The sequence below is a fragment of the Rhinolophus hipposideros genome (assembly GCF_964194185.1).
Source record: "Rhinolophus hipposideros genome assembly, chromosome: 20".
In the NCBI taxonomy this organism is placed as follows: domain Eukaryota; kingdom Metazoa; phylum Chordata; class Mammalia; order Chiroptera; family Rhinolophidae; genus Rhinolophus; species Rhinolophus hipposideros.
This window is the reverse complement of record NC_138066.1, coordinates 8710717-8723389: the sequence shown is the minus strand read 5'-3', so window position 1 is coordinate 8723389 and position 12673 is coordinate 8710717. Positions and strand designations below refer to the sequence as shown.

The 12673-nt window shown below is 41.1% G+C and overlaps 1 pseudogene across 1 annotated transcript; it reads left to right on the top strand.

Annotated features, from left to right (window-relative positions):
- The first annotated feature begins 10324 nt into the window (after positions 1–10324).
- Positions 10325–12665, top strand: LOC308489284 (germ cell-less protein-like 2; annotated as a pseudogene). The gene is made up of 2 exons: positions 10325–11829; positions 12605–12665. The product of its transcript is annotated as a germ cell-less protein-like 2 (transcript).
- Positions 12666–12673: the final 8 nt, after the last annotated feature.

Sequence of the window (12673 nt, the reverse complement as noted above, 5' to 3'; positions counted from 1 at the left end):
TGTGGGGATAGGGTCCCTAGCTCCTCCAGAGGGAACCTCCACAGCTGAGATATCCCTCCTGATTTTCATCCACCACACACAGGTGTGGGGTCCGTTCCGTGTCTCTGCCCCTACTGCCAGACTCAGTGTGACCTCTTCTTTATATCCTTAATTATAAACCTTCTGTTCAGCTAAATTTCAGGTGGTTCTCTGGGTTGATTGTTCTATAATTTAGTTGTAATTTTAACATGTTCATGGAAAGAAGCAAGCACAGTGTTTATCTATTCTGCCATCTTGGATCTCCTCAAACCAATTTACTTTTCATTTCTGGCTTACTTTTACGCATAGCTTGATGGTGGCATAGATGGTCTGCTTACTAATTTTTGCAGCTATTTTTTCTCTTTAACAACTACAAGTTGAAATAATCTCAAAGGTGAAATGTGATGTGGATAAATGTATTTAGTCTTAGTTTTAGGTTTAAAAAATCAATTATATAAACACAACTTTGTATAGGCAAAAGCATCCTTGTATATTCCGGGCTAGTGAAACTACATTTGAAATGAGTTTGGAACTCTTGGAGCCTTGTTTTAAGAGGAACATTAGCAAATTTCTACCATATCCAAAAGATGGGTGGCGAGGTGGCTGGAAACCATGAAACCATGTTGTCCTGTGGGAAAGGGTTGAAAAAGTTGGGGATTATAAAGAAAGCCTGGTGAGGAGATTCAGAAATTGGGAGGGTAGTCTTCAAATGTTGAACGAATGCCATACTGAAGAGGGATTCTGTTTCTTCTGAGTTGCCTCTGAACTGAAGACAGATCCTGGCTTCTTGAAAGGACGTACTTTCTATTAGTTTTCACTGCTCAGCGTCAAATGGGCTGCCTCACTGAGGAGTGGCCCCAGGCTGTCATATGCATTGCTCCACATTCGTAAGAAGTTAGGCTTTGCAGACCTTGAACAGCTCTCACTTATGCTAAGATTTAATATGTAGACCTTGTCTCTTCTTTTTTACCTTTTTATCTTTTACTGGTGCTTTATGTCACACAGATCTTACTTTCTCTTTTGGGGCACGCTTTGGGAAAATATTGCTATATATTGACTAAAGGGATAATGTGAAAAAGAACCTATCTTTGGCTTACGGATGCTTTTCTGCTGTATTAGTCAGCATTCTCCAGAGAAACAGAACCAATTGGATATGCATATACAGAGGGTGCCAAAAAACTGTGTACACATTTTAAGAAAGGAAAACACTATTAAAATTGTAATATTCCATATATACCGATAACAAAAAGATGAATACAAGTCACGTTTGACTTCTACAATTACAAGAGGTGCTCAAAGTGGTTACCATCAGCATCCAGACACTTCTAATTACAGCAAACTACTGCTTGAGCAACGTTGACCAAAGTGTTCACTTGTATACATTTTTTTTTGGCACTCCCAGTATATAGGAAGAGATTGATTTTAAGCTCACACAGTTGTGGAGCTTAGCAAGTCTATAGGCAGTCTGGGGTGAACCACAAAGAGCTGATGATGCAGATGAAGTCTGAAGGCCATCTCTGGAGAATTCCCTTTTGCTTGTTCTATTTAGGCCTTCCACTGATTGGATGAGGCCACATTATGGAGGATGATCTGCTTTATTCAAAGTCCACCAATTTAAATGTAAATCTCATCCCAAAACACCTTCCACCGAAACACCCAGAATAATAGTTGACCAAATATTTGGGCACGCTGTGGTCCAGCCAAGATTAATCATCATACCCACCTAGATCCTTCTGGAACACTTTTTGGCAAGCGTTTTGTAGAAGCAAACACCTTCTTTCACTCTTATCATAATAGTTTCATTTGTTGTACTTTATAGTCATCAATCTTTAATCCCTGCCTTAGTACCCAAACAACAAATACTATCATTTTCTTATGGGAAGTATCTCAAATAGTCAAATTCATAGAATCAAAAAGTGGAATGGTGGTTTCCAGAGGCAGGAGTGGTGGGGGGAGAGGAAACACAGGGAGTCGCTAATCAATGGGCATAAAGTTTCAACAAGATGAATAACCTTTAGAGATCTACTGTCCAGCATTGTGCCTGTAATCAACAATTCTGTATAGTACACTTACAAATTTGTTAACAAATTGAAGTGTTCTTAACAAATTAAGTGTTCTGTTCTTACCGCAATTAAAAAAAAAAAAGATGAGAAGATGGACGTTGGTTTAGAGAGGCCAGATAACTTGCCCAAGATGACACAAGAATAAGAGGCCAAGCCAGGTTCAGGTCTTGGCTGTCTCTGAAGCAGATGGTCTTAGCCACTAGGCCACCCAGGCTCCTGACCGGCTCGAGAGAACGACAGGCTTAGAATGGAGCTCAGTCCTCCACTTGCCTTCACATCATCAAACCAGAGTTTTAATAGTCTTCCCTGTTCTTTCTTTAGGGAGGAGTCAGCTGGAGTTACATATCGGAGAAGGGTGAGTGACAGTCCTAAATATATGACCTGCTAACCTTCCAACTGCTATTCTCTGTCTGGCTGAAAGAGGGAAAAGAGGCATATTCAACAAGAGTATAACTTTGTTTGAGATGGCTTTATTTATCATGAACAGTAGAAGGAGAGGGCTGTAGTCATAGAGGGAAATCCTAAGTACCATGTTTCTCCATAGATGACTTGGAGCAATAGTCTTCCTTAAAGGAAATAATGTATTTCATTGATTCTAGGCATGCATGTTTTCACAATTTTGCATCTCTGAAATTGGGGTGTCTCACAATTGGTGGCATATTAGCATTGTGTTTGACACAATGCTATGTTTTTTCCTTGAGAGAATATTTGGAAAATCAATGGCACTTCAGATTTAATGAAATACAGTAGTAAAATCACGTAAATTGGGTCATATTGACTGTTGCTTACAATAGTTATTCATTAGCTTGAACTTTGGCATCACTTTTTAAAATTTAAGAATTATCATGCAGTAAAATTAAGTTTTATAGGTATGTTTCTATGCATTTTAACCATCTATAGATTTATGTAATCACCAGCACAATTAAGATACAGAACAATTCCAGCACCCCAAAAATCTTCCTTGTGTTAGCCCTTCATAAAGGGATAATGTAAAAAAGAATCCATCTTTGGCTTAAGGATGTTTTCCCGCTGTATCCTTTCTTCCCTCCCCCCAAATGCTCCCCAACTCCTGGCAATCACTGATTTCTTTTCTATAGTTTTATCTTTTTGAGAATATCCTATACCTGGATTCATACAACATGTAATCTCTTGAGACTAGCTTTTTAAACTCATTATAACGCCTTTGTGATTCATTCAATCTACTACGTGTGCCAATAGTTAGCTCTTTTTTATTGCTGAATAGTGTTTCACTATATAGAAAAGCTACAGTTTGTTTAATCATTCACCTGTTGAAGAAATTTGGATTGTTTCCAGGCTTGGGTGATTATAAATAGAGCTGCTATAAACATTCATGTACTGATTCTGGTGTGAGCATAAGTTTTTATTTCTCTAGGGCAAATAGCCAGGTTTGGGGGTATTGGGTTATATTGCGTGTGTATCATTTAGTTTTGTCTGAAACTACCACGATGTTTTGCAGAGTGGCTGTACCATTTTGCATTCCCACCTGCAATATATGAAAGGTCCAGTTGCTCTAAACCCTTGGTATTGTCAGTATTTTTAATTTTAGTCATTCTACTAGGTATGTATTGATATTTCACTGCCGTTTTACTTTGCATTTCTATGATGATGAACAGTTTTTCATGTATTTATTTGCTATCCATATCTCACACACACACACACACACACACACACACACACACACACACACATTCTTTGATTCAGTATCTGTTCAAGTCTTTTGTCCATTGTTTAGTTGTTTCCTTAATGTTGAGTTTTGAGGGTTCTTTACATATTCTGGATACAAATCCTTTGTGGGATATGTGATTTGCAACTATTTTTGTCCAGCCTGTAGAGCTTGTCTTTTCATTTTCTTAAAAGCATCATTTACAGAGTAAATGTTTTTAATTTTGATGAAGCCCAATTTATCATTTTTTCTCTTATGCCTCTTACTTTTTGTCACGTCTAAAAACTTTTTGCCTAATTCTTAGTCCCCCCGTATTTCTCCTATGGTTTCTTATAATGAAAAGTTTCATAGTTTTACATATGTAGATCTATGATTCATTTTGAGTTAATTTTGTATAGAGTATGATATTTAGATTGAAGCTCATTTGTTTGCAAATGGAGTTCAAATCTTCCAGTACCATTTGTTGAAAAGACTATCCTTTTTCTCCATCGGATTGCGTTTGCACGTTTGTTCAAAACTAATTGGCCATATTGTGTGGTTCTATTTCTGGATTCTCCATTCTGTTTTTTCCTTTCTTACAACACTGTCTTAATTACGGTAATCAAGTTCACTTTGAATTTTAAATAGATGTCGTTCTGCTTATGGGATTTGGCATATCTCACGTGACATGAAATGATGATTTAGGCGGGGTTTACACAGTTGTAAAAATCAAAATACTAAGGAATCTTCAAAGAGGTGAGAGTGGGTGCTTCTGAGACATGGAAATCAGGACAAGGGAAGGGATGGGGCAGGGTCTGCAGCTTTCAATTATACTTAAAGTTAGTCACAGCCTGACTTTGTATAGTCTGTATCTGTTTTACTTAAAAATGTTTAATATCAATTTTATTACTTAAAAATAAATGGAAAAAAACCAGGTAAAATGTTAATGGGCATTTTGGGTGTACTGGTAATGTTCCATTTTTTTCTGTTTCTTTGTTTTTGTCTGGGTAGTGATTACCAAGTGTCTTCCTTTGTGAAAACCCATGGACCTTTCCCACTTAAGATCTGGGCACTTTCCCCTATATGTATCTTACACTTTAATCAAATAGTTTACAAAAAATTGTAGATACCTCTCGGGCTGGGATTGTGAGTTGAGAGATTAGATTAAGAATTATACTTTTCATGTTATAACCTTCTGTGGTGTTATTTTCCCCCCATTTTTGGATGAATTACCTTTATACATTGATATTTAAAGGGATTTTCAGCCTGTCAAGTCTAACAAGAGAAAGAAGTGGATCTCTGTGTATACACATGGTGAAGATATCCAAGATAAACTCCTAAGAGGAAAAACGATCATAGAACAATGTGGTATAGTACAATGATTAAAAAAAAACTGGAAATCCATATACCAATCAACTTGGCAGTATTTTTTTCCACCTTAATTATACACCTGAGGGCCAGAATTCTAGTAGGGGGTTGGGGTTTCATTTTAAATATTATAGTTTTCTGTACAGGACTTTAACATAATAAATACATATTAATTTAATTAGCTAATTATAAAAAGCAATGAAAGGAATAGGAAATTTGGTTGTCAAATAATAAAATTAATGGGCACCCTCATGTAGGCAGTTGGGATATTTTTGAGACCGTAGCTTGAGCCTTACTTATCTTTGCCACATCTGGAGCATCTGGCACATGGTAGGTTCTCACTCAGTGCTGTTTAAAATAAAAGGAATAAAGAATACAAGTTATTCTTAGGACATGTGCCATCAGTGTCATTGTTTTGTTTTTGCTCATTTCTTGCTACTTTTCTTTGAGTCTTTTCACTAACTCACTGTCATCTATTTCCCCAGAAGAAGATTAAAACAAGACTTCCACTCCCAGAGCTCGGGAGTGGAAATCAGTGGGGGTGTTAAAGGCTCTCTGTCCCCATTGCTGGTGCACTTGCTTCGGCGCTCTCTTTCTCATTTTTACTTACATGACCCTTACATTTGACTTGTATGGTTCAGGGCTGGCTTCCCACGTGGAGGATGCTAAAAGAACAGCACTTCGATGCTGAAGAGGTGGTGGTTGAACACTTGTCATCCGAATGTCCTTTTTCCTTCCGTTATTCAGGCACTTCATTTATCCCCCAAATGATGCTGCAAAATAAGCACTAGCTTTGCCCCCATTTAACCAATGATACGCATGCTTGTAAAAGCCACATGATGGGTCCCACATCACACAGACAGGAAGTTGTGGAGGTGGAACTTTTGCGGCTCTGTCTGACCATCATCCTGCAAACTTTCATAATTTAAAGAAGAATGAGAGGCTTCGGATTTGAACTCTCTCTCAACTCCTTTTAGATTCTAACTGATCAAACGTTCTAAGTTCTTCCCAGTGGTTCTCTTTGTCCAGGAAGGTGTAGCTGCCATACTCTTATGAGAGTGAACACAACAGCTATTTATGTATATGCGATAAACAAGGCCATTGTCTTTTTTTAACTTGTAAAAATTATATCTCATAAATATGAAAATATAGATCACATATGCAGTTTAAAGAAGAGTAATAAAACAATCACTTGTGTACCTACCACCCAGCTTAAGAAATACCAACTTTACGAGTATATCATAAGCCCCAATGCCTCTTGGTCACATTCGCACTCTTACCCATTTGCAGAGGTCACTATTTTTCTGATTTCTCCTAATTATACTCTTGTTTTCTTTAGAATTTCATCACATATGTATTATGTCTAAATAGTAGGTGGATTAATTTTGCTTATTTTTGAACTTCAAGTCCTTTAAATTTTTTCTGCTCTGTATTTTTAATTTTGTTTTCATTTAAAGCCATTTATTTGAAGAGAGAAAGAGAGAGAGAGAGAGAGAGAGAGAGAGAGAGAGAGAGAGAGAAAGAGAGAGAGAGAGAGAGAGAGAGAGAGAGAGAGAGAGAGAGAGAACCATATAGAATGTGCCTCAGATTTGCCCCTCCAAAAAATGAGAGGTTGGGTCATTGCCTGCCAATTCCTGTCCTCTGCTGGTTGAGGGTTGCCCATGGGGTTAATAGGAACTCTTCTGTGCTCTGGACTGCACCTGTGAGGGCCAAAGGAACATTCATGCTTTAGAGAAAGCCCTGAGACAGAAAAGTGGAGAGTTGAGGTGACATGCATGTGAGACTGCCACCATAACTGCAGCTGAAATTGGGAACAAGAAGGGGATATGTCACGAGGCCCCAAAAGTATCTGCTAAATTTTCCAGATTCCTTTGTTGTTTACATATCTAGACATTCCCCTTTGGACCAACAGGGCGCTACCTAGTCCAGACCAAACTTCCCTACTATAGCTCAGCCTTCGTAATGGAATCTCCTTGACTTACTTTGCAATTTAGAGTTCCTCCAGTACCACTATTGATGGGGGGAGGAGGGGAGAAGGACTGATCTGCATTTGGAAAACTCACCCAGTTCTAACACGGAAAGGACTGACGCATGATTGTCTTAATCTGTGAGTGCTCCAGCCATCGCCACCCACAAATCCCAGCTCTGTCATTGACCAGTTACATGATTTGTGCTTAATTATACCTCCCCAGTTTTCTGAACTCCATTTTCCTCACCAGTAGAAATGGAACTATTAATATTGATCTTGGAAGCTTTCTGGGAGCATAAGGTAAAGTTTGAAAGTATCTATTAAGGTAGCAGGTAGGTTACAAATGTTGAGTGTATGTGTTACTTTACTTGTCTTTTCCAGACATAAGCATTTAAAAAGAAAGTCTGTTTTGCCTGCCGTATGTGTTCTCCCTTTCTTCTTGTGAGAGGATCTTAGTTTTCTTCTGAGAAACCATCCTTTCCCCACTCTGTTCTTGTTGATCAGACAGAGCTGCCCCACCTCTCCTGCTCTAGAATGGGCACATGGCTCAGGCCTGGGCAATCAGAGACATGGTGGTTATTTCAAGATGGGCACCTGGCCCAGTGGGTGTCAGTACTTTAGTTGGAACTATGGGGGAAAAGGAATCTTTTGACTTGGCTTCTAAGCAGATAGGATATGAGCCTGGGGCTCTTGGTGTCCATCCTGTCATGATGATGGGAGAGCTTGTTAAGAGTGAAGCCCACCCAATGGAACATGTTGCTGAGAGATTCGGGGGAAAAAAAATGCTGAATCCTGGTGACACCATTTGAATCCCTGAATCAAACTATGCCTGAAATAGGGATTTCCAGTTACTTGGGTGAACAAATGTTTAAGTTGGGTTTCTTCCACTTATAGCCCCCAAAGTCATAACTGACATAGCATCTGACGTCTTAAGGATTCAAATGATCAGCCATGGGAGAAGATAGGTGGTAAGTGCAAGAGGCCTAAGACAACCAGGGTGGCCCATGGTACACTTTGATTGGCTCATGGTGTGTCTCCACTAACCTACCAATTCACTCTGGTGAGGCATCCCATCTGCTTTCAGGAAGGGGAAGGGTGACAGGCTCACAGCTGGTGGGGTCTTTCTTGGCTGAGCAGACCACATCTTTATGATTGGGAGTGCTGGGCCACTGACCTAGGTTTGGAGGGAGGGAGCAGGTCATTACACCTGGCCTACCATGCTGATGGGACCCTCCTCCTTCAGGGTACCAGGCTCTTGGTGTTTCTGACCCTCTATCCACAGCAAAACTTTCCTCCTGTGAGCCCTGCCCTTACAGCCAAATGCTCTGCTGATCTGTAGTCAGACACATGTCACAGAGCAGATTTGCTTGGAATATTCTGGAGATAATAGTTCAACCCTAGAGTTGTTTATTTTGGTGTCTGAAATTACCACTAGCAATTTTGGAACATGTAGGGCTCTTTGAAACAGAGCTGCTTAATTCTCTAATGACATACAAAGCTGGCCGGCTATTAGTGTGGGCTCAGTAAATGCGCCTAGAAGGATGCTTGTGTCTCATGGGCAGATTGGCTCCATTTCCTCTGATCCTTGACTTTTCCCAAAGGAGTTTCACAGTTCTTGGGTACTGGCTATGTCAGTCAAGACCCAGGCTGGAAACAGATATGCAGTCAAATGGGTGTGTTAGTTTCCTAGGGCTGCTGTAACAAATTGCCACAAACTGGATGACTTAAAACAACAGAAGTGTATTGTCTCACAGTTCTGGAGGCTAGAAGTCTGAAATGAAGGGATTTGCAGGGCCTTGCCCTCTAGTTTTTGGTGATTTGCTAGCAATCCTTAGCATTTCTTGGCTTGCAGTTGCATAACTCCAATCTCTCTGCCTTGGTTATTACATGGATTCTCCTTGTGTGTCTCTGTCTTCACATGGCTCTCTTTTTATAAGGACACCAGTCACATTGAATTGAGGTTCCATCCTATTCCAGTATGACCTCATGTTAACTACATCTGGAATGATCCTATTTCCAAATAAGGTCATATTTCTTAGGTACTGGAGGATAAGACTTCAACATATTTCTTTGTGAAGGATACGATTCAACCCATACAGGGGTATCCAGAAGAGTTTAAGGAAGGGACTAGTTATGGAGGTGTGGTCAAGATTAAGGGAAACCAACAAGACGATGAAGCACCCAGAACTAACAGCCAGGAGCCATGAACACCCTGACATCTGAAGGGGCAAAGGAAAGGAGCAGTTCCAGAGTGTAACCTAAGGGCACAGCTGCCTGACAGGAGCTGAGGCTTTCAGTGGTGGATTGCAATCAAGCTACAGGAAACTGGCGGGGAGACAAGCTAGGGGACTAAGTACTCAGGCCTCATTCTCTTCCTTCCAGCCAACTGCCAAAGGCTGAACCCAATCAGTTGTCGAGATGAGAGCGCCCACTGCCATAGTCCACCAAGGCCAGCCTCCTGGGGCACTCAGATGGAGAGGTAACAGAGTCTCGAGGGACATACAGAGACTGTCCCGGACACTGGCATTGGCTGTGCCCAGCAGTGTGTGTCTACTTGAGCTGTCTTCCCACAGCCATACTTTGGGTGGCCCCCAAAGCTCCAAGCAGGTGTGCTCTCAACTCTAAGGATTCTGTGCTCTTCAGAAAAGTGCCTACGTGTTAGCAGTACTTGCCAGGGTATGTGATTGCTTTTCTCTCTGCTGCCTTATGCTTTCCCACTTTTTCCGATTTAAAAAATTGTGTAGATAATTGGGAGGTGGGGGACCAGAAAACCACCTCCATCTCTTCCACATGGAGTAGTGTCACCCTGTGGTCTTGGACAGTCACTGGCCTATGGAGTCCAGTTCTGTGTTGCAGGTGTTCACGATCCTCGGGTTGCCCTAGGTCTGACTAGAATGTCACAGAGCACCATCACCCTCGGTTTTCTCATCTGTAAAATGGATTTGTCAGCCCTTGCAGTGAATCAAAATTGATGTGAAGACCAGATGAGATCTTGGAAGAGAATGCTCATGAGAGATGATGAATTGCATATAATTTTGTGGGATTATTACTACTAAACTCTACGGTGCCTCAGTGGAGAAAAAGTAACTATAAACTACGCAAAAGTAATTGCGGTTTAAAAGGTTAAAGATCATTGTAAAAACCGCAATTACTTTTGCACCAACCTAACAGGTGTGGAGGGAGGGAGCAAAGTCCTGAAGTCCCCACAGGCAGAGCTGATAGAGGCAGCCCTCTGGGCGCAGCATGGAGGCCGTAGCGTCCGCTGCAGCGGTTGTGGTTGCACGTGAGAAGGTGGCAGTGCAGACACCGGGGCGGGTGGAGCCATGGCAGGAGGCCGGGTCTGCTGGGGTGCGCCCCCTCGGAGTGCTGCGCCACCCGGGGCCAGCCCCAACTGGGTTCTGTGGCAGGGGCTCAGCCGGAGGCCGGAGACTGGCCAGCCAAGGCGCTTGTTACGCAAGAGCAAGCGGAGCAGCGGGCCCTCTGCTGCTGTCACCCGACTCCCAGACAGACGAGGATGAAGAGGAGGGGCTGAAGAGCAGCAGCAGTTCCTCAACACCCCTGGAAGGAAAAAATTAAAGAGTACCTCCAAATGTATTTATCAAACATTATTTTTGAATGGAGAAAATAGTCACATTAAGATCTGTGCTCTAAGAAAAGAGTGGAGCTTATATAAAATATATGTCAGTCTGGCTACTTTTCTCCTATGTTTAGTGGTTCTTGGAAAGAATCCAGCACGTATATTATTGAACTGGAGAGTCCTGACCAAAATATTGACCAAACTGCAGGTTGCGTTTGGGTCACTGTATGGTTACTGCCATTTTGGCAGCAGCTTGTATGCTACGATGGATGGTTTAACACAGCAGAGTGGTGAGTCAATGAAGGAAACAATGTGAAAACTGTATGTGGCTATTCCACATCAGCAGGGACCTATGGCTCAGATTCTGTAAAGAACAAAGGCCTTGAATGGCTTCTAAACAATTTGGTAACTCACCAGAATGTTGAACTTTTTAAAGAACTAGGTATAAATGTCATGAAAGAGCTCATTGGTTCATTGGATTTATTTGTGATACAAGTGGAGATGGATGTATGCACAGCTCCAAAAATGGGGGTGTTCCTTCAACTTGTGCCTTCTTGGAGTGGATCTTTGAACAGCTTTTGATTGAAACATTGATGTCTGGTTTTCTAAAAGGAGAAAAGATTCTGAAAGTATGACCTTCCTTGAAACTGAGCAAGGAAAACCATTTGTGTCAGTATTCAGACATTTAAGATTACAGTATATTATCAGTCATTTAGCTTCTGCAAGAATTAGATTCTCTAGTACCTTGAGAACGGCTGTCTTCTGCGTATAAATAGCAGTGGGTTGCTATGCTCAGGGTAGAACAGAACAGTGAGGTGGGGCCTCAGGAAATCACTAAGAAGAATTAGAGGGAAGTAGCGTGTGTTAGAAAGCTTGCCAAAGATAGTGAATACTGCTGGTGGTGGACAGTTTTAACTTCGGCTTTGTCCTGCTTGTAACTTACACCAATCCAAATGTCATTTTCAAATGCAGTACACTGAATCAGCCATATAGTGGATCTGTCAGTTTATAACGTCAAAGAAGCGTAGCATTTAGAGTATGTTTGGCCTCTTTTGATAGTAGTGGAAAACTAATATGTAGTAAATAAAACAAAAGACCAGGAACAAGTAGTGATGAACTTGGGCAGCAGGCTTCTTCTGATCTTCCCTTTATATGTCTGCTGTAATTTGCTGTCTGACAATTAAATTCACAAACTTGTTGCAAGGATGTTGCTAACCTTATGTATCAGAGGGTTATTCATTATGAATTTGTACCAACTGGGCATACAATTGACCAAGTTTACTATTTGGAAGTGCTGAAAAGGTTGCGTGAAAAAGTTAGGTGACCTGAACTTTTCGCCAACAATTCATGGCTCTTGCATCACAACAATGTACCAGCTCACACGGCACTGTCTGTGAGGGAGTTTTTAGCCAGTGAACAAATAACTGTATTGGAACATCCTCCCTACTTACCTGATCTGGCCCCCAGTGATTTCTTTCTTTACCCAAATATAAAGGAAATATTGAAAGGAAGACATTTTGATGGCATTCAGGACATCAAGGGTACTACAACGACAGCTCTGATGGCCATTCCAGAAAAAGAGTTCCAAAATCGCTTTGTAGGGTGGTCTAGGAGCTGGCATGGGTGCATAGCTTCCCAAGGGGAGTACAGTGGTACCTCGGTTTTCGAATGTAATCCACGAGCTCTGAAACATTTGAAAACAGCTGACAGCTAGGCCTCAGGATCTTGCACTCAGGGGAAGCCGTGTGACATGTTCAACTTCTGAGTCGTGTTCGAAAACCGAAGCATTTACTTCCAGTTTAGGGCATTCATAAACCCAAATGTTTGTCAACAGAGATGTTAGAAAACCGAGGTACTACTGTACTTCGAAGGTGACTGTAGTGATATTCAGCAGTGAGGTATGTAGCACTTTTCTAGGATGTGTTTGTGAACTTAATTGTCTGACTTCATATATCACTAGAAAAAAGAACTGAAAATAATTGTCATCCTGAAAATCCAGAAAACTGAGGACCTCA